Raw genomic sequence first — 22,598 nt, forward strand, 5'->3', positions numbered from 1 at the left:
ATAAAAACCACATATTCTAGACTTTTTTCTCTTGATCAATCCTCTTCCATAAATCCATTATCTTTTTCCTTTCACATACTTGGACATATTCAAACAACTAGTCTTCATGCATTGGCATTAATCATCACATGTATGTTTTGAGTTTATATTTGCCACACTAGACAATAATATTTCTTCATCCAATTATTATTTTGTCTTAATCTTATCTACCTATATACAATAATTGTATTTATATTATTTATGAAAAACCACTAAGTGTTTTATTTTTATTCTCAAGCTTTTACTGTTAAGTTTACCATTTTAACACGCCCCCGTAAACTTAATTTTTCGTAACTTCCAACTAGGCTCTCAACTGACTGAATACGTCGTGCTTTAGCGGTTTCGTGAAAATATCTGCAATTTGATCTTGAGTTTTCGCGTACTTCAGATTCATCTCCGTTTGCTCAATGCACTCCCGAATAAAATGATACTCCGTATCAATGTGCTTACTTCGATCATGAAACACTGGATTTTTCGCTAATGCCAGTGCAGATTTAAAGAAACAAACCAGACCAACAAAGTAGCAATTTATTTTGGGTAACAGTTTTGTTTGTGGATTTTATTTTGATATATTACAATTGAAATAGTTTTTTTAAAGATAATTCAGCTTGTTTCTATTTCTTATTCAGTTCTATTTGACATCATAAATGAGATTTCCATTCTATTATTTTGCATTCATTGACATGGAAATGGACGCATTTGATGTTGATCAATTTGGTCAAGTTGGAGAAAATCTTGATGATGAGTTGATGGAGGTAAAAGACGATGCTAAATCCAAGAAACCACCGAGAAAGCAAACAAAATAGCTAATGATGCGAGCTATAAGAGCTGTCCGAATAGGGATGATTGTGATAAGTTTGAGAAAATATGTGAGTTTTTTTCACATTTTTATGACTTTACTCTTGTATTTTCACGGACCAAATATCCAATTACAAACTTGTACTTTCCTAGAGTCTGTACCATTTATGTGACTTTGATGCAAGAATCGAAGAGTGATGATAGATACAAAAAAGAAATGGCTAATCTGGTGTTTGAAAAGTTCAACAAATGTTGAAGCTTTTAGAGACATATTAGCAATTACGGTTATCTTAGATCCATGTTACAAGTTCACTTTTGTTGAGTGGTGTTATGAAGAGGTGTATGATAATGATGGGGTTTATGAGACAATGCATTTGAAAAACAAGTTGTGCACTTTCTTTACGTGCTATTCAAAAGCAAATGTGACATCAAGGAGCAACTAACAAGCATCATTACTGTCGGTGAAAAGTCATAATCAATAAGTGCGAGATAAGCTTGTTTCTATCAAACAGAAAAATATTTTGAAGGTAATTTGCATTAGCCTTGTATTCCTTAATATATGTTACTAAAAATTTTGTTCTTTTTTTTAGAACTTTTTTGATAATAAGGAGGCTGCTGAACAAAGATCACAATTGGATATATCTGGATGAGCCAATACTAGAAATCAATGATTTGGATGTGATGTCCTATTGGAAAGTCAATTCATTTCGCTATCCTGAAATTACAGTAATAGCTCATGATGTGTTAGTCATTCCGGTATCGACGGTTGCATCAGATAATGCTTTTAGTGTAGGAGGAAGAGTGTTAGATTAATATCGGAGTTCACTAAAACATGACACAATTGAGGCCTTGATTTGCACACAATATTGGTTATTCGATGGCCAAGGTAATATTTAGTAACATATATGCAATTTAGTTGATTGTCATTATCTAGTTTCACTTGGATTAGACAAACAAATATGCTATAAAATTTGAGTTATATTGGCATGAACTGATTAAGCTTACATATATATGCACAAGCTAAACAAACATGTTCTCCATTTTCACTAGTTAGACAAAAAAAAAGTTAAGCAACACACACTTGAAAACTAAAGGGATCTTAATCTTCGAGTTGTGGAACGACTTAGTGCTTTCCCTCATGCCCCCATTGCATGCTCTTGATTCCATCTCCTGGCAGTTGAATCAAAATATGCTCTATTGCCGAGGTATTTCTCAACAACTTCTTCTTGCCCATGAAATGACTCCTCAATGAGGGGCTATATTAGCAGTGCATATATATGCCACAACAGCTACAAAATGCATAGACTAATTAGATCACAAACATGATTAAATGTTTATCAAATAACTGTTGGGATTTTTGAGAAGAATACAGAAGAAATTAATAAGAAAATGGTGCTAACAATTTTATTCAATTTGTCAATGTTCTGCACAAATGAAAGATATAGATCTATACATTTTTATAGGCTTATAATGCAACAAAGAAAGAAGATTTTTAAGGAACAATAAAATCTCCACTATTTATCCCACTAACAAATTAAAGACCCAGTAAAACTAGACTTAGTCAAAAAACAAACTTGAATCAAAGAATCAAAATCTCAACATTCCCTCATGATTCAAAGTTTTTTTACATATGATGTACTTCCCATCATCGTCTTCTAATCAGAGCACTTCTCCCTGCAAATTGCTTCTCGGTGCACTTCTCACCGTAAATGGCTTCTCGGTGCACTTCTCACCCACCTTCAATTATTGGAGCACTTATCTCCAATATTAAAATGGTAATTCTTTATCAAAATCATATGCCAAATTGACATGTTCTTTTGTTTTATTATTTCTGCAATTCCTTTGAATATACCCAAATTTCTTGCATTTGAAATACTAAGGCTTGCCCTTGTGCCAACATTATTTTTATTCATGACCATGTTTCTCACAATGACCACATTGAGGAATTTTCATTTTTCCTTTTGAAGTTTTGGCAAAAAAAGCTTCTCCAACCACTTTTTCATTTTCTCTATTTCTCATTGCCCTTATTTGTTCTTGAGCCTGCAAAGAATTAATTAATATGGATAAAGATAATTTACTTATATCTCTTGAATCTTCAAGAGATGACAGTTTTGCCTCAAACCTTTCAGGCAAGCTCACAAACAATTTTTCTACAATTCTACTATCTGGTATATCTTCTCCCATCAGTCGAATCTTGTTCACCACCGCCATCAATTTGTCATAATACTCATGAATCGACTCTTTTTCTTTCATACTTAGAGTCTCAAAATCCCTTTTGAGATTCAAGACTTACATCCTCCTTGTTCTTTCATTGCCTTGGTAAAGTTCTTTTAACTTATCCCAGGCCTCTTTTCCTGTTTCACAAATCATGATTCTTGTGAAAATTGATTCTGAAATAGCAGCATGAATTATTGATAAAGCTCTTGGAGCCTTTGTTAATCCATCTTCATGAGCTTTGATTTGATTTAGTGTTGGATTATTTCCAAGGGGTGGTATGTCCCTCTCAGATTCAACCCACTGCCATAAACCCAACCATCTCAGATGAGCTTTCATTTTGACAGCCCAAATTTGGTAATTTTCGCCATTAAAAATTGGAGGAGAAAGAATTGATGGGTGGTTGGAAGCCATGGTTGGGTTTTCTTTCAAAAAAAAAAAAAAACTAACAAATCCCTTAAAGATCACTAAGAATCTGATACCAATTGTTGGGATTTTTGAGAAGAATACAGAAGAAATTAATAAGAAAATGGTGCTAACAATTTTATTCAATTTGTCAATGTTCTACACAAATGAAAGATACAGATTTATGCCTTTTTATAGGCTTATAATGCAACAAAGAAAGCAGATTTTTAAGAAACCATAAAATCCCCACTATTTATCCCACTAACAAATTAAAGACCCAATAAAACTAGACTTAGTAAAAAAATAAACTTTGAATCAAAGAATCAAAATCTCAACAATAACTAGATAAATTGTGTTAAATCTAACCGTGGTAGTGGGATAGGCAATGCGAGAAAGGAGATGGGGAAGATAATTCATCCCATGAGGAGCCACATTAAGATGATAAATCCTAGTCATGAAATAAAACTAAGAATATGAAGATAGTTTGAGAGTATACAATATCATATATGGTCACATATCTTAATAAGATAAGTTGTTATTACTATCGGAGGTGTGGATGGGAACTCTAAAGGGTAGTAGATTCAGATTTGAAATACACCCTCTTCATATATTGGGGCCCTCTTATCTTGACACCCCATTGTAATATGTTTTCATCCAAAGGACTTGTTAGCATCAAAGATCACAAGAATCATTACAAGTAGAAAGAAGAAAATATGGATTAACAGTAATACATTCGATGGCGATAAGCCACCCTGGATTCTTTTGGTACAATCTGCATAGGTCCAATAAGACCAGTCTCTAAACACGTCCAAGGGAAGCCATACATTGTAAATTTTTTTGGTCTAAATGTATAGAATGTTGTAGAACTGAACGAGTGAAAAGCTTAATATTTATACTTGTTTGATAGTGGCTAAGTGAAAGGGTGTGGAAGGGGAAATGGTAGTGCATTTAGGGTTTTGTGAAATGATGCTGGTGTATTAATGACCAGCTTTTGGTTTTGCATATATCAAGATTTGGGGATTATAGGCCTAATAATAACTTCAAGATATGCAGATACATCAAGATCGATTTTATTTCCCACTGGATGTGCATTACTTATATTTTTATATTACATTCAGAAATTTATTGGTACAAATATAAACAGATTATGAGCATTGGTCTCTAATTAATTTAAAACCATTGATATACATAATTTCATGTTCATTTGAGTATATTTCATTATTCAGTTCATTCGAAGATGAAAACAAAAAGCCACATTTAATTAAAAAAATGTTATTTAAATAACAATAGGAAGACACAAAAATAAATGAATATGTCATCTGAAAACAAATCCATTGACATAATTGATTAAGACCTATGTCATCTGAAACAAACTACAACGACAGAAATTATTATACAAACTATAATCGCAAATACCAATATGTCAATTTTCCATATATCTCATTGATGTTTTTAATTATTAGGATGTCATGCAATGACCTTATAGGTGGCAGTCTTAATAAATAAGCTGTCATTGTAACACATGTAATATGACAACCTACAAATAGAGTTATGTCATGTGACGTGCCTTTACAAGACAAAATCCAACCATCATCTAAAGGTCCATCAGACGGCAACGAGCCCCATAACAGTTTTATTTCTTGTGGGATGACGATTTGAACCATCGTTTGAAGGGCTTTTCGGCGTAGTGATATCATCATCTTTTTCGCCATCTGAGTAAATCTCTTTGATATGTTCATTCATCTCATATTTAGTTGCTTTAATTCCCACCAATGTCTATTTGAAGAAGCGATTTTCAACATGTTCTTCATGTGACTGGTCGATGGGTGTTAAGAAAGGTATCTCAGTGATGGTAACCATTCAGTTATCCACTGATTTATCCTGGTTCACGTCTTCCATATGAGATCCTTCGCTACTTGATTTTGCTTTGTTGATGTTTTGGTTGAGGAGACCGACCTCCTCAGGTGGTATGCTTCAATTCTCTTTTTGATGAACATAATTTTCATCCATAAATAATTTTTTAAATATCCTATTGGATTCTCAAAGATAGAATTTCAGAATTTCTAAGGAAGAGAAGCAAAATCCTACACTATAATTGTATATATTTTGTCTATGCAATTAGAAAAAAAATGATAAATGCACACGATAAACCAAAGTTATTCTTAATTGAAATCATAGTTTCTAAAAAAATAAATTTAATTCTTCAAAAAAATAAAAAAAAATTTAATTGTAAAATTTAAATTTAGACCCTAAAAAAACAAACTCAATACCCTATATTATAAACCTAGATTTTAAAAAAACAAATTCTATATTCTAATTTATTAACTTTAGACTTTAATTTAAATATCTTATACCTTAAAAAATGAACACTAAATCTTAAAAAATAAACCATCTGGTTTCTAAAATATATGACGTGACAATAATTTTTTAGTACAACATACGAATAACGTAATACATCGCATATATATTATTCTCTCTGTTTCATAATACATATCTTTTAAGTCTATGACATATAAATTAAGAAATGCAACTACTTTTAACTAAAACATTTGTTGCTCTGGTATTAATTGCTTTCACTAATTAATTTTTTTTATCTATTTCCAAAATAGAAGGCAACTTAAATACGAGTATATTTGATAAAAATCAATTAATGTGCATGGATTGAATCAAAATAACATATACTATTATGGAACAGAAAATTCTCTAGAAAGATATTTATTGTGAAACAGAGAGAATATGATTTATTGAGATATTATAAATATATAGGGGTAATAGAAAACAACAAAGTATTAATTATACATAAAAAACATTAAAAAATAAATATATTAAAATCACTTATTTAGTGTAATATAATTTAAATTATTACTTAATATAAGTTAATATAATTTATAGACAATTTTATAAATAATTAGGGGATGAATTACATAAATATGATCATAATATTTTAACTTTAATCAAGTTGATAATTTTTAGTTGTATTGTATTAAATAAGTTCATTTTTATTTTAGAAATGTCATACACTAAAAATTAACTACCATCTTTTAACCTCATTCAAAATAAATAGTTAGTAGTAATTTTTTTATTGATAAAATTAAAAATAAGATTTGACGCAACCACAAATATTTAATAATATATGATTTTACGTGTAATTTCCTCATAATTAGGTGTAAAAAGCCCAAATATAAAACCCAATCCATTATATACATGAAATAAGCATATCGAAATTAAACTGGTCACTAGGTCAGATTTATATGTTTTTCAAGTTCAATAGTTGTGCGGCTATATATATCAACCCCTTTCCCCCTTACCATTGTACTCCGCCTCCTCTCTCCCTTTCTTCTTAATCTTTTTTGTACTGCTTTGTTATGATGATATATGCAGAGGTAGAAATAGTGCGGTGATGAAGCAATTATTCGTGGACTAGAGTTTCTGATCTGAGACTCTTCTTCTCAGAAATTGAAGATTAACCCTTGGCTGTCTGAGCACACTTCTTCTCTTTCCTTCTTTTTGTAGTTCAATCTTAGATCTGGCTTATGATGATAATTTCATTATCTTAGCGGATTTCAGTGAGATAAATTTATTTGTCCATGATCTGATTGTTACACACACTGAAGCCTACTAGAAATTTGATTTTCACTTTGTTTTTCATTTTGATTGATTGAAATCCAATTTTTATTTTGTAGATCTGGATTTGCTATGATGAGGTTAAGCACTTAATTGTGTGGCGGGTAGTGGATGAATGCCGGTTTTGGTATTCGCCGTGAACCCTCTTTATTTAACGACTTCTCCTTCCACTGAGCACTAATCCAATTTAATTGAAATCTGATTATTTAAAAGATGGATTGCACCCATTACCAATTCCGGGGGATACATAGTTCCTCTCGGTATAATGGCACGGGTGCTATAGCTTTAAATGTGGTTTATCCTGATTTTTGGCGTTTGTTATCCATGTCATCTAATCCTGGAAACGCCACAGAAATTCTGTTTTTATAAATTCATGTCATCCCAATGAGGAAGAAATCCCATAAGATAGGAAGTGCCGTATGACACTTTAATACACAGCTCCTATTCTTTTCCGCATTTCCAATCCTCCAATTACCCTATATCTAATATAATTCGGATTTGTTCCGTTTTCAGATTGGATTAGGTTATTTGGCAGGGGAGGTGCAGGATATGGTGTGTAACTGTGTGGGTGATTTGAAACGGGTCTCCTGAGGGTTTTTATCTTTGTAGTTGTTCAATTTGTATTGAATTAAAGGGCCGATGCCACGTCCCCGGTAGCCCTGTTGCAATGACCGGTGATGCTACATTGGTCCGAAATAAATTTAATATTTCGCTTCCTGATAGGAATCTGTGGGAAGTGATTCCAGTCGATCCACAGAGCCATTAAAGCGATTACATTTTACATATTTTGGGTGTGAAACGAGTGAAGCTAATGATGATTTCTTTTGTTTAGTTGGAATTACCGGCTGAATTAATTTTGATGTCAATTTTAGACTGGCTTTCTGATGCTTCTTCTACCTGTTTTGGTTACATATCTATATGAACTAGATGTGTCTGTTACTATATGAAATGATATGGCTCTGCCTTTTTGAATCATTTAACACCTGCAGTGTTTGCCCGTGATCTTAGTAGGCGTTAGATTGAAATATTAATCAGTTTTTGTTTATTGTTTTCTTTTCAATCAGATTCTTTAATTCACATTGATTATTGCTGCAATTCTATGCATTATGACTGCATTTGGTTTTATTTTGCTAATCAGTTACGTTGTCATCATTTTTGTTTTGTTTTGATCATCAGCTTCAATTGTGTTGGCTTCAAGATGTTAGTTTTAAGTTTGACACAAATGAAGTTCATCATCAAAATAGAGCATACGATGATAACAAAGCTGACTGAACTTTTGAATAAGAAGCCAAATATAGTAATTATGACTGCATTTGGTTTTATTTTGCTAATCAGTTACGTTGTCATCATTTTTGTTTTGTTTTGATCATCAGCTTCAATTGTGTTGGCTTCAAGTTGTTAGTTTTAAGTTTGACACAAATGAAGTTCATCATCAAAATAGAGCATACGATGATAACAAAGCAACGATACCGACCCTGCAAATAAGGCCATTATCCCCCCATGAGGCATTACAATTGATTTTAGCGACCCCAGTGGGGGGAGGATGCCAAATTTTTTTAGGATCAAGGACAACGTTACCCGAGACGAGCTTAAGGGCAATTTTTAAATTGCTAGAGTCGGTAGCTAAGTGGTATTCCGCCAAAAACAGATCCGCTCTCAAGAACAGTCCGAGAATCAAGCCAAGTATTTTTGTGGACAAAAATATTGCGTCTATACCGGGATTCAATTTTTTTTATATATAAATTGATGTATTTAAAAATAGTAACTATTATTCAATTTTATCTTTAATTTATATCAACGACAATAATTACTCAAACTGTATTATATTGAAAGGAAAATTACTATTGAAAGGAATCTTCAACAAATCGGACTGGCACAGAGTTGAACCGGAAATCGGAGGTCGGATCGAAAACCGGTGCAACTCCGGTTTTTTAAAGATTTATTTAGAAAAAAAAAATAGATCTAGGGAGGAGAGAAAGAAAGGCAGAAGAAAATATAGATGCGTGGAAGCTAAAAGAGATCTGTAAAAATAAATTGAAAAAAATAAAGATCTATTGCTTCATTTTTTCTTTGCTTCAATGGAGATCTGTTTCTCAGTAAAAAAAACACGAAAGAATGGAGTGAGTTAGAGGAGAGAGAAAGAATGATGAGCTAGAGGATAGAAGAAAATAGGGTCTAGATATCTCTTTGATTGATAATGCAAAAGACATTTAAAATTAGAGCTAAAACTTACCAATTTTCTTTCCTATTCTTTTTTTCTTTTTTAATAAACTAATTTTTTTCTCTTTTTTCTAAATTACTAACTTCATTTCTTATTTTATATTATAATACATTGAAATCCAATTTATTCAAAAATTTAAAGCTAAAACTAAATATAACAACACTAATTATATGTCATTTTAAAGAAAAATGAAAAAAATAATTAGGTTAATTTTATATTAAAATAATATTATCTTATATATTTAAGTCTTAAATTACAAAACATAACAAACCAATTTTTTTTTATAATTTATTTTTGGATATATGTAATTTAGAAAAATAATTGTAAATTAATTATATATAAATATTAGGAAAAAGTATAAAAATAAACCTTGTGGTTACGTCCATTTTCGAACAACATCCATGTGGTTTAAAAGTTTGCAAAGTGGTACTATGTACTTCATTCCGTTAGCAAACACATACCAAATTGACTAACAGTGTTAAAAGTCAAAGGGAAAAGAATTAATTTGGTTCTTATATTTATTTATTTTTATAAATTGACCCCCTTATTATTTAATTATCACAAACAAATCCAAAAATAAATAATAAAAATTAAATATACCGTCATCTCCATTCCTCCTTAATTTTTAATTTTTTTGTTCTTTCTCTCTTCTTTCTCTCTTTTACTTTCTCACTCTAAACTCAATTGAGAGCAAAGACAGCTGACAGCTGTAATCTGGCTTGCACCTTATCAGCAGAGAACCAATACGGAGCCGCAACTTTCCAAAACCTTCTCAATAGAGTTCGCATCTCCGGCGACTTCCTGTGGCCATCACCAGCCTTATCCTACGCAATTTCTCACTTTCATTTACAATAATATAAAAAAAATCAGCAAACACCTGAAGTTGAGGAAGGAAAACTTCCAAACCTTGTCCGACGGAGATAGATGTGACGGAGACGAGACGGAAGAGGAAGTGGCGGCTAATTTCCATAGATTTCTCCTCATTCGAGGCAGAGATGACATGCTAATGGAAGGAAATCTGACACCAAAACCCCTAATACCACTACGATTTGGATGAAATTCAGCAACATTTAAAGAGTAATCAGAGGCATAACCGATGGAGAAAACTCCATAAGCTTGTGCATTTGCTTCTAATAGTAACATTTTATTGTGAAGAAGAGTATAAAATAGAAAATAAGAGGAAAACCAGTGGCTGCTTAATAATGAAATGTTTGAATTCTTCTTGGTTTGATTTGGTTTGGTAATTACTAATAATGAAATTATTGGTGTTGTTGATTTCGAAGTTGTCTGCAACTGCAATTTTTTTAGTTCATCTTTAAAATGGTTAGGCTAGGGAGAGAAGAATAGAGAGTATAAGAATTCAAAACATGGAAATTCAATTGATTTTAGAGAGAGAAATTAACAAAAATGAGAGAGAGAAGAGAGAGAAAGAAGAAAAAAAATAAGAAATTAAAGAGAGATGGAGAAGATGGTATATTTGATTTTTATTTTTTATTTTGGGGTTTGTTTGTGGTAATTAGATAATAAGGGGGTCAATTTATAAAAATAAATAAATATAAGGAACAAATTAACTCTTTTTCCTTTGACTTTTAACGCCGTTAGTCAATTTGGTATGTGTTTGCTAACGGAATAAAGTACATGGTACCATTTTGCAAACTTTTAAACCACATGGGTGCTGTTCGAAAATGGACGTAACCATAAGGTTTATTTTTGTACTTTTTCCTAAATATTATTTATTTATTTATTATGTCATCCGGTCTTACCAATTCGAGTCATCCGATCCGAATAAGTGACCCGTGACCCATTTATAAATCCGGTTTGATATTCGGTTCGGTTCTGATAACATTGAAATTGTTGGGTTGGGTAAGTTATTATTTTTTTTTTGGTAGAAAGTTGGGTAAATTATTAATTATATATTAATTGAGTAAATATATAGTGTTTTATGACAAGTGGGGCCTATAAAAAATGAAATTAAGAGATAATTAGAGCATTGCAATGGGGGAATCACTTTGCAATAAGTGATACAAATTGCTGTATTAAGCCATTGTGGGCTGTTGTCTCAAATGAGGGAGAAAGAGAGGTGTATCACAATTGTGATACACTTGTGAGTTTTTTTTGTAAATATGCAAGGTGTGGTCCACGCTTCATTCAACGGCTGAGATCGCGTCTCAGCTGACTCGTGTGCTACACGTGCGCTTGAGGCGCGTCCAGCCGTAAAAGTAGAGGTGGCAATTTCTGACACGAAAACACGATTATAGAGCCAACCCGACTGACACGACACGATTGACACGAAAATCATTTTTTTTAGCATTTGTAACATATTAAATCATATGGAACATAAATATGAGATAACACGATTTTGACACGAAACACGATAATTGACAGGTCTACGTAAAAGTGGACTATGAGACATTTATTATTTATTATTTTTTTAAAAATTCGAAAAAGCAGAGGCGGTCACATGGGGGATATTTAATTATTTTCTCGTTTTTAAATCTTGTATTTTATTCCGTTTCGTATTCTCGTGTTTTATTTCAATAAAAAATTATTGTTTGTGATATTTTTTATTTTTGCAATTAATTATATTTTTTAATTAACTATTTCGGTTCAAAATAATTATAGATATAATTGATATTTATTTTTTTTAACCAATTTATAGATTAATGAAATTATTTAGATTGAATGATGAAATAATTAGATTAATTGTTAGTTGGAAAGATATAATAATTTATTTGGAATGTGTAAGAGTTTTATGACAAGTGTGTCCTACGTAAAAAGTGATACAAATTGGTTTAATGGAGAAGTAGTTGAGTGTATTAGATTTTTTTGAAAAAAGTGGATTTTTTTAGATATAATACAAAAAAGTTGTATCACCAATTGTGGGTGCTCTTATAGTGGATTGTTAATTGTAAGAGCACCTGCAATGGGTGTATCACTTTGAGAAAAGTGATACACTTTATTGTATTACTACATTGGGATGTTGTTTCAAATTAGGAGAGAGAACCAAATGTATCACTTTTGTGATACACCCACGAATAAAATAGAGCAAAATGATGTTTGTGGTCCACTTCCTATCTTGTGGCTGAGATCGCGCCTCAGCTGGCGCGTCTCAGCCGTAAAAGTAGAATGCGCAATATTTTTTTTTCATTTTAAAAAAAAAAGTAGAGGCAGTGTATCACGGATATAGTTTAAAAATTTGAATTATTTTCAGAATATATCCGTTGTTGATTTTTGTTTTAAAAAATAATATATATATATATATATATATATATATATATATATATATATATATATATATATATATATATATATATACACAACAAATATAAAACGGTAACATTTTATAACAACTATTTTTTTTTTTGAAAATTTCATTATAAATCCATATTCATTTACATTTTTTCATAATTAAATATAATTTTTTCGTTTTTAAATCTTGTATTTTATTCCGTTTCGTATTCTCGTGTTTTATTTCAATAAAAATATAGTTTCTGATATATATTATTTTTGCAATTAATTATATTTTTTAATTAATTTTTTCGGTTCAAAATAATTATAGATATAATTAATATTTATTTTTTTTAACTAATTTATAGATTAATGGAATTATTTAGGTTTAATGATGAAATAATTAGATTAATTGTTTGGTGGAAAGAAATAACAATTTATTTGAAATGTGTAAGAGTTTTATGACAAGTGGATCCTACGTAAAAAAGTGATACAAATGGGTGTAATAGATAGATGGTTGAGTGTATTAGATTTTTTTGAAAAAAATAGGTTTTTTGGGATATAATTCAATAAAAGTGAGACACCCATTGTGGGTGTTCTGAGTGTTTTTATATATGTGGCATTCAAAAGGAGTAAACTCCACTATTGATGCTCTAAGAGTACCTACAATGATTGTAACAAACCATTTTTATAAACCATTGCCACCTAAGCCTAAGAGCACCCACAATGGGTGATACAAGTTTTTTGAATTATATAAAAAAAACCCACTTTTTTTCAAAAAAATCTAATACACTCAACTACCTCTCCATTAAACCAATTTGTATCACTTTTTAGGTAGGACCCACATGTCATAAAACTCTTACACATTTCAAATAAATTATTATTTCTTTCCACCAAACAATTAATCTAATTATTTCATCATTTAATCTAAATAATTCCATTAATCTATAAATTGGTTAAAAAATAAACATCAATTATATCTATAATTATTTTGAACCGAACTAGTTAATTAAAAAATATAATTAATTGCAAAAATAATAAATATCACAAACAATATTTTTTTTATTGAAATAAAACACGAGAATACGAAACGAAATAAAATACAAGATTTAAAAACGAGGAAATTACATTAAAATACAGTTAAAACAAATACAGTTAAACAAATACAGTTAAAACAAATACAGTTAAACAAATACAATTAAAACAAATACAGTTAAAACAATACAATTCAAACTAACACAATTATTGAAATACATCTGGGTATTTCATCATGATGTAGGAGCACATAATATCATATCTTTTTTATGCTCTTCATTCATTCCGTCTGAACCCGATTTGATAAAATCAAAATCTCGTTGCATCACAACAACGTCATTTTGCCATGACACTTCCTTCGCTGCTAGCATTTTTTCTTCATGCATTTTTTCAACACGAGCTAAATCATCACTGATGGCGGACGATGTTGCCTTTTGTTTGCCTTTGTCTTTAGCCGCCGCCTTCGCCGCCTTAATTCCCGGTGGCCGTTCATGTTTCTCTTCTGTTTCGGCGACCTCTTCACCTCCAACGATTCCCCCATTCGCCATAATATAGTCCCGCCATTTAGATTCATTGCATAAAACCCGTCAACAATGGATATAGGTGAATGCCGTGTTCCACTTCGCTCGGTATAGAGACCGAGCATTTTCAACGCGTCCATTATCCCCTTTTCCACTTAATTGTAAATTCTGCACTTTCATAAATGAACCAACAAATCTATTGGTTTCTCTACTGATTCGTAAAAATTTATTCTTACCCTTACCGCTTGTGAGTGCTTCCGAATTTCTGGGCCTCCTTTCGTTGAACATAGTGCTTATTCGAGTCCAGAACGTTCTTTCCTTCTGAGCCGAGCCAACAACGTTGTCTGTAGAAATTGATAAAAAACATTTACATAATAAGTCTTCTAGTTCATGTGTCCATTTATACTATTTTCGCTTCTTTGTTGGCTCGACAACAGGTTCACTGAGAATTGATTCGTCAATCTCTTCTTCTTCGTCGTCGTTGTCTTCATCGTCAAGATCGACAGAATCCCGATTTGGCGAGTCAAGATTTGGCGACTGTGATCCAGAAAATGAACTTCTTGAACTGTTGAATGAAAGATACGGATCAGTATAACCCGAATTTTGGACGTGATGGTTCATCGGTTGACTATCGTTATATTGGGTCATATTGGCGTAACGAACATCGGGATGGTAGAAGTTTTGAGGGTTTGGCACAAAATTACAGTAATTTTGAGGAAATCCCGGTTGCGGAGATCTCCTCATGGGAGATATTTGCATATTCGAAGTATTTCGGTTTGGCATTTGGAAAGGATTAGGGTGTTGCGAATCAGAATAACGATTTTTCTCCAAGGATTTTTTCTTGCCTTGACGTTTCTCTATACTTCTAAAGGATTTAAGTGAGTTTATTTGTTGTGTAAAGGATTTGGGTGATATGAAAAAAAAATGAATAGGTATTTATAATGAAATTTTTCAAAAAAAAAAAAATGTTACCGTTGATTTATATCCGTTGGGTCTATGTATATTTTATTACAAAAATAACAAAACCAAAACCAATAGATATATTAAAAACAATTGATATTTTAAAGACCCATCCCCCATCTCTGCTATTTCCAATTTTATTAAAAAAAAAGAAAAATAAATGACACAAAGTCCACTTTTGCGGCTGGACCTCACCTTTATCATTAACAAAAAAAAATCTCACATTGTATCACATTTCTGATACAACTCTCTTTTTCCATCATTTGATACAATAGCCCACAATAGGTTAATTCAACAATTTGTCTTAGATACAGCAAACTAATGCTGCCATTGCACATGCTCTAAGTAACACACATAAATAACACACAACTATATCATTTGTTACTTCAAAATTTTATAGGATCCACTTGTCATAATACTATATTTATTTAAGAGCACCTATAAGAACATTCATAGTCCTCATATCACTTTTTTCGTATCACTTCACTAAAACACCACCTTTTAAAAAAAAAATCTAATACACTCAATCACATCTCTATTACACCTCTTTTGTATCACTTTTCTTTGCAGGCCTCACTTGTCATAAAACTCTTACACACTTCAAATAAACTATTATTTCTATTTACCAAACAATTAATCTAATTATTTCATTATTCAATTTAAATAATTCAATTAATATATAAATTAGTTAAAAAAATAAATATCAATTATATCTATAATTATTTTCTACCGAAATGTTTAATTAAAAAATATAATCAATTGCAAAAATAACATATATCACAAACGATATTTTTTATTAAAATAAATCACGAGAATACAAAACGGAAAAAATACAAGATTTAAAAACGAATCGGAATACAGATTTTTTTACGAGGATTTTTTGCTACGTTGACGTTTATCCATATCTCTAAATGTGCAAAAGGTTTTTCTGCGAATAGGGAGAATAAACACTGTACTCTTTTTCCCACTAGGTTTTACTTGGTAAGGTTTTTAATGAGGCAGTGTCCTATTTGTATGGATGAACATCCAAGGGGGAGTGTTATAAATAATTACTATTAAGTTAATATTATTAATGGATGTCCACCATATTAAATGCATAGCCACCAAATTAAATGCATGTACACCAACAACTAAACATGTATTAAATATACAAATGGTATGCTTAAAGATAAGTGTAATTAAGATCATTCATTTTGTAAGCCTACTACTATAGATAGGCTTATACCCCATTTGTAATATACACCAAGATTAAGCTCTTATGCTATTATAATCTTTCTCTCAATCTAACTTCTTCATTATAATATTATTAATCTCCATATATATTTACATATAAGTGTGGTTATAATCACACTATAATTTCGGTAATTTTATAACACGTTATCAGCACTAGTTTGCTCAATCGATTAATTTCAAATTTTCTTTCAATTAATCTCAAGTAAGTGCTATTTATTTTATTTGTTACACATTATAATTTTATTTCTAATACAATTTTTTGTATTATATTGTCCATATACCTCGTATACATACACACTATATACACACCGCACATATACACTGTTTACATATTCTTTAGACGTATCAAATACGTCATTATAATGTCAGCATATCGTCATCATTCTGCCATAATATATGTACATATCAAATACGTCGTCGTACCATATTCAATCCTAAAACTAACACACTATAAAGACACTTATATATCTCATTATCTACGCCTCCATTAACCCAGCTGCATATTCACCATCTTCCATTCTCTCCTTGTCCAAACCAAAAGAAAAAAATGGCGAATCCGATAGAGCGAGAACCCATGGATGAAATCGGTTACCTCCTACTCACAGAGATAATTCTTCTTGCCATCCTCCTCATAATATTCGCCTATTTCCTTCCCAAGATCATTATCGGTCCTCGATAGGGAGGAAGGAAACAATAGAAGTAGGTAAAATAAAATAAAATTTATTTTTGTTGAAGTTGTCAAGTGTATTTGAGTCACTTGCTTTTGTTATTTTCTGCAGAGAGGAATAATGTATTAATCCTTGCAAAAATAATTTTTATCTTCTACTAAAACAGTTTAATCTTTTGTTTTATTCTTTTGATTAGCATTAATAGAAAATTAAAAGTAGGAAATTATTCATTATCCAATTAAAAGTAGGAAATTATTCATTATTCAATTAAATTGTAATTATTTAGGTTCTAGATGGGTTGAAATTTTATAGGGTAAACTACACCAATGGTACATGAACTTTACATAGTTTACACTTTGGTACCTAGATTACATTCTGTCCTAAAAATATACCTGAAGTAACGATGACCGGACAATTTAGTATATTTTTACCGGTTATGATCGGTCAACGCGAGTTTCATGAGTTAATTACATTAATGGTCCCGAACTTTACCATAATTCACACTTCGGTACCTGGATTTTATTTTATCCTAAAAACATAAACAAGTAAAGGTGACTGAAAGGTTTAGTTCATTTGATCGGTTAGTAACCGGGTAATATGAACTAAACATTAGGACTCACCATAAACTCAATTAACATAAAATTATAATATTGTCATTTATGAGCTAAATGACAGTATTATAATTTTATGTTAATTGAGTTTATGATTGGTCTCAATTTTTAATTTAAAATAGTGAAACTCGGGTTGATCAATCAGTGATTGGTCAAATATACTAAAATATTGAGTCATCTTTACTTTAAGTGTATTTTTTGGACAAAATGAAATCTAGGTATCAAAATGTGAATTCAGGTAAAGTTCAGGTACCATCAGTGTAATTTACTCGTCAAAATCGCATTGACCGGCCATTAACCGGTAAAATATACTTAATTGTCCGGTCATCGTTACTTCAGGTATATTTTTAAGACAAAATGTAATATAGATACCAAAGTGTGAATTAGGGTAAAGTTCAGGTACCATTGGTATAATTTACTCAAATTTTATATGGAAACAAACCGGTTTGAGTTTTAATATATACAAATAATACATGTATGAACTATGTATAGTATACAAATGCAGAATATTTTTCTTTTAGAAATGGATAAACAGTTGTTACTACAATATAGCAGCACAAAAATTAATTGAGGGCTCCAGCAGAGCCAGTATAATCCTACTACAATATCTGGTAACACAAAATTAATTTAAGGCTCCGATAGAGCCAGTGTAATCCTACCAAGAGGAACAAAATTTATTATAAATAATGCATTATTTCCCCAAAATCTCACAGAAATTTGCTAAGTTTCAAAGATATTCGCAGAAATGGATATCATATTGAGACTGTAAATGAAGGAAATCAAGAATGTCTTTATATTACGAATATAATTTCAGGGAAGAAATGTATGATGGAAAAATTTAATACTTTATCCTCTGGTTTATATTTCACATTCATTAATGTGATTGAAGCAAATCTTACAGTAAACCAGAAGTTTACAGATTCAAATACTTATAAGATTTGGCATGATAGACTGGGTCATCCTGGTTCTATAATGATGAGAAAAATTATAGAAAATGCAAATGGGCATCCATTGAAGAGCCAGAAGATTCTTCAAAACAATGAATATTTTTATGCTGCTTGTTCGCAAGGCAAATTAATTATAAGGCCCTCGAAGGGTAAGATTGGAATTGAATCACCGACATTTTTAGAACGCCTTCAAGGCAATATATGTGGAGCAATTCATCCACCATATGGACCATTTAGGTACTTTATGGTTCTAATTGATGCTTCTACTCGATGGTCACATATATGTTTATTATCATCAGCAATATAGCTTTTGCGAGATTGCTTGCTCAAACCATTAGATTAAGAGCAAAATTTCCTGATTATCCAATTAAGACAATTCGTCTTGATAATGCCGGTGAATTCATATCCCAAACATTTAATGATTATTGTATGTCACTTGGGATAAGTGTTGAACATCCTGTAGCTTATGTTCATACACAAAATGGTCTAGCTGATTCATTTATTAAACGTCTGCAATTAATCGCTAGACCATTACTCATGCGAACTAATCTTCTTACATATGTGTGGGGATATGCAATTTTACATGCAACATCACTTATATCTATTAGGCCGACAAGTTATCATGAGTATTCCCATTACAATTAACTTTTGGTCATGAGCCTAATATTTCTCATCTGAGAATTTTTGGATGTGCAGTATATGTTCATATTGCTCCACCACATCGTACTAAAATGGGTCCTTAAAGAAGATTAGGAATTTATGTTGGTTATGAATCTTCCTCAATAATTAAATATCTTGAGCCATTAACAGGAAATATGTTTACTGCATGTTTTGCAGATTGTCATTTTAATGAATCCACATTCCCTAAATTAGGAGGAGAAAATAAAGATGTGGAAAAGGCAATAACATGGAAAACTTCATCACTCTTTCACATGGATCCTAAAACAAAAGATTGTGAACAAGAAGTTTAGAAAATAATTCATCTTCAAAATTTAGCAAATCAGTTGCTAGATGCACTTGCTGATCCAAAACAAGTAACAAAATCGCATATACCAGCAGTTAATGCACCAATTCGTATTAAAATTGTTGAAGAAAAACATGATGACCATTCTCAAGCACGCCTGAAGGGTGGACGACCTATTGGTTCAAAGGATAAAAATCCTAGAAAAAGAAAATCGGTCAATGATAAGAATGAATCTATTGAAGATGTAAATACTAACATAAACACACTTCCGGAAGAAGTGCCAACACCTGAAGTTGCGCAAACAACTAAAGTTGTACAAACACCTGAAGCTGTTACAAATGAAGAGATTTTAATAAATTATATTAGTTCTGAAAAGCGATGTGATCGAAAGGAAATAATTATGGATCATATTTTTGCATATAATGTGGCAATGAACATTATAGATGAAAATATGGATCATGAACCACAATATGTTCAAGAATGTCAAAGTAGAAATGATTGGCAAAAATGGAAAGATGCAATCCAAGCAGAATTGAATTCTCTCAACAAACGCGAGGTTTTTGGACCAGTAGTCCAAACACCGAAAGGTGTTAAACCCGTAGGATACAAATGGGTATTTGTTAGAAAGAGAAATGAGAAAAATGAACTTACGAGATATGAAGCAAAACTTGTTGCACAAGGTTTTTCCCAAAGACATGGGATTGATTATGAGGAGACATATTCTCCTGTTGTGGATGCAATAACTTTTCGATATCTCATTAGCTTGGCAGTACAAGAAATATTGAGCATGCGCTTAATTGATGTAGTTACAGCTTATCTATATGGCTCACTTGATAATGATATCTATATGAAAATCCCTAAAGGATTTAAGCTGCAAGAAAAATGTGAAAAATGAGAACTTTATTCGATAAAGTTACAGAGGTCCTTGTATGGACATAAACAATCTGGGAGAATGTGGTATAATCATCTTAGTGAATATCTATTGAAAGACGGTTATAAGAATGATCAAATTTGTCCATGTGTTTTCATAAAGAGATCGGGAACTGGATTTTCTATTTATGTAGATGATCTGAATATTATTGGAACTCTTGAAGAGATTTCAAAAGTAGTGGATTATTTGAAAAAGGAATTTGAGATGAAAGACCTTGGAAAGACAAAATTTTGTTTTGGCTTACAAATTGATCACCTAAAGAAGGGAATCTTTCTTCACCAATCCACTTACACAGAAAAGATCCTTAAAAGATTTTACATGGACAAAGCACATCCATTGAGTAGTCCAATGGTTGTTCGATCACTTGATGTAATCAAAGATCCTTTCAGACCTCAGGAAGATAAGGAAGAGATTCTTGGTCCTGAAGTACCATATCTTAGTGCAATAGGTGCACTAATGTATCTTGCTAACAATACGAGGCCCGATATTGCTTTTTCTGTCAATTTGTTATCTAGATACAACTATACATCTACACGAAGGCATTGGAATGCAATTAAGCATATATTCTGCTATCTTCAAGGAACTATTGATTTGGGTTTATTTTATGCATATGAAACTAAACCTAAATTAGTAGGCTATGCCGATGCAGGTTACTTATCTGATCCACACAAAGCTCGATCACAAACAGGCTATTTATTCACATATGGAAGTACAACTATATCTTGGCGCTCTACGAAGCAAACTATTACAGCCACTTCCTCAAATCATGCTGAGTTAATAGCTATTCATGAAGCAAACCGAGAATGTGTTTGGCTAAGATCATTAACCAAGCATATACAAGAGTCATGTGGTAGATCATCAGATGAAGGAACATCGACTACAATATATGAAGATAATGCAGCTTGCATTGCTCAACTGAAGAAAGGCTACACTAAAGGAGACAGAATAAAGCACATTTCACCAAAATTTTTCTTTACTTATGACCTTCAAAAGAATGGTGAAATCAGTATTCAGCAAATTCGATTAAGTGACAATCTGGAAGATTTATTCATAAAGGCATTACCTTCTACAACTTTTAAGAAGTTGGTTTACGGTATTCGAATGCGCTGTCTCAAAGATCTTCCATAATACTGCGAATAGGGGGAGTAAACACTGTACTCCTTTCCCTTAACCAATGGTTTTTTCCCACTGGGTTTTACTTGGTAAAGTTTTTAATGAGCCAGTACCCTATTCGCATGGATGGACATCCAAGGGGGAGTGTTATAAATAATTACCATTAGGTTAATTATTATTAATGGATGTCCACCATTTAAATGCATAGCCACCAAATTTAATGTATGAACACCAACAACTAAATATGTATTAAATATAGACATGTTATGCTTAAAGATAAGTGTAATTAGGTCCATTCATTTTGTAACCCTACTACTATAAATAGGCTTATACCCCATTTGTAATATACACCAAGATTAAGCTCTTATGCTATTATAATCTTTCTCTCAATCTAAGTTCTTCATTATAATATTATTAATCTCCATATATATTTACATACATTTATTAATCTACATATAAATTATAATCACACTATAATTTCGGTAATTTTATAACAAAAATGTAGTATTTAGGTGTGTTTTTATATGTGTAAATGAGTTGGATATTTATAAGGATTTTTTTTTTCAAAAACTAGCTTATAAAACATTACCGTTATATATATATATATATATATATATTTAATTTTTTTTTCAAATTTTAGTGAGATGCAACGGATATATATTATTGGATATAGAAAATTGATGAAAAATGAAACAGCAACATATATATATATATATATATATATATATATTTTCTGATATATTATATTCTCATCTCACCTTTTTCTGTTTTTTAAAAAATAAAATAAATCAAATTTCAGTCCAAAATTGCAGCTGAGACGTGCCTCATGCGTACGTGTATCACACGCGCCAGCTGAGGCGCGATCTCAGCCGCAGGTACGCCCCAATTCCCACATTTCACTTCACACTCACTTTTTAACTTTGGTGAATTACTTTTCTGATACAATAATTCTCTCTTCTCACATAACTCTCTCCCCAACAACATAATAAATTCAATATTAACTATTAAAACTACAAAAATATTTATCCAATATAATAATTAATTCAGTACTATTATTATTTCAATAAAATTAAATAAAAAATAATT

At 31.3% G+C, this 22,598-nt stretch overlaps 7 non-coding genes across 7 annotated transcripts; all 7 read left to right on the forward strand.

Moving 5' to 3' along the window:
• The first annotated feature begins 6,844 nt into the window (after positions 1 to 6,844).
• On the forward strand, positions 6,845 to 6,946 carry LOC136210214 (small nucleolar RNA Z157/R69/R10). The gene has a single exon (XR_010677923.1). It is a non-coding gene; the product is annotated as a small nucleolar RNA Z157/R69/R10 (small nucleolar RNA).
• A 37-nt stretch (positions 6,947 to 6,983) lies between these two features.
• On the forward strand, positions 6,984 to 7,073 carry LOC136210220 (small nucleolar RNA R11/Z151). The gene has a single exon (XR_010677929.1). It is a non-coding gene; the product is annotated as a small nucleolar RNA R11/Z151 (small nucleolar RNA).
• Positions 7,074 to 7,146: 73 nt separating this feature from the next.
• Positions 7,147 to 7,259, forward strand: LOC136210222 (small nucleolar RNA Z152/R70/R12). Its single transcript, XR_010677931.1, has one exon. It is a non-coding gene; the product is annotated as a small nucleolar RNA Z152/R70/R12 (small nucleolar RNA).
• Positions 7,260 to 7,309: 50 nt separating this feature from the next.
• Positions 7,310 to 7,438, forward strand: LOC136210236 (small nucleolar RNA snoR80). The gene has a single exon (XR_010677944.1). It is a non-coding gene; the product is annotated as a small nucleolar RNA snoR80 (small nucleolar RNA).
• A 21-nt stretch (positions 7,439 to 7,459) lies between these two features.
• LOC136210247 (small nucleolar RNA U49) lies at positions 7,460 to 7,525 on the forward strand. Its single transcript, XR_010677955.1, has one exon. It is a non-coding gene; the product is annotated as a small nucleolar RNA U49 (small nucleolar RNA).
• A 188-nt stretch (positions 7,526 to 7,713) lies between these two features.
• LOC136210243 (small nucleolar RNA snoR2/U65) lies at positions 7,714 to 7,859 on the forward strand. Its single transcript, XR_010677951.1, has one exon. It is a non-coding gene; the product is annotated as a small nucleolar RNA snoR2/U65 (small nucleolar RNA).
• Positions 7,860 to 7,885: 26 nt separating this feature from the next.
• Positions 7,886 to 7,973, forward strand: LOC136210229 (small nucleolar RNA snoR77Y). Its single transcript, XR_010677937.1, has one exon. It is a non-coding gene; the product is annotated as a small nucleolar RNA snoR77Y (small nucleolar RNA).
• Positions 7,974 to 22,598: the final 14,625 nt, after the last annotated feature.

The sequence above is a fragment of the Euphorbia lathyris genome, chromosome 10 (genome assembly GCF_963576675.1).
Source record: "Euphorbia lathyris chromosome 10, ddEupLath1.1, whole genome shotgun sequence".
NCBI classification, from domain to species: Eukaryota; Viridiplantae; Streptophyta; class Magnoliopsida; order Malpighiales; family Euphorbiaceae; genus Euphorbia; species Euphorbia lathyris.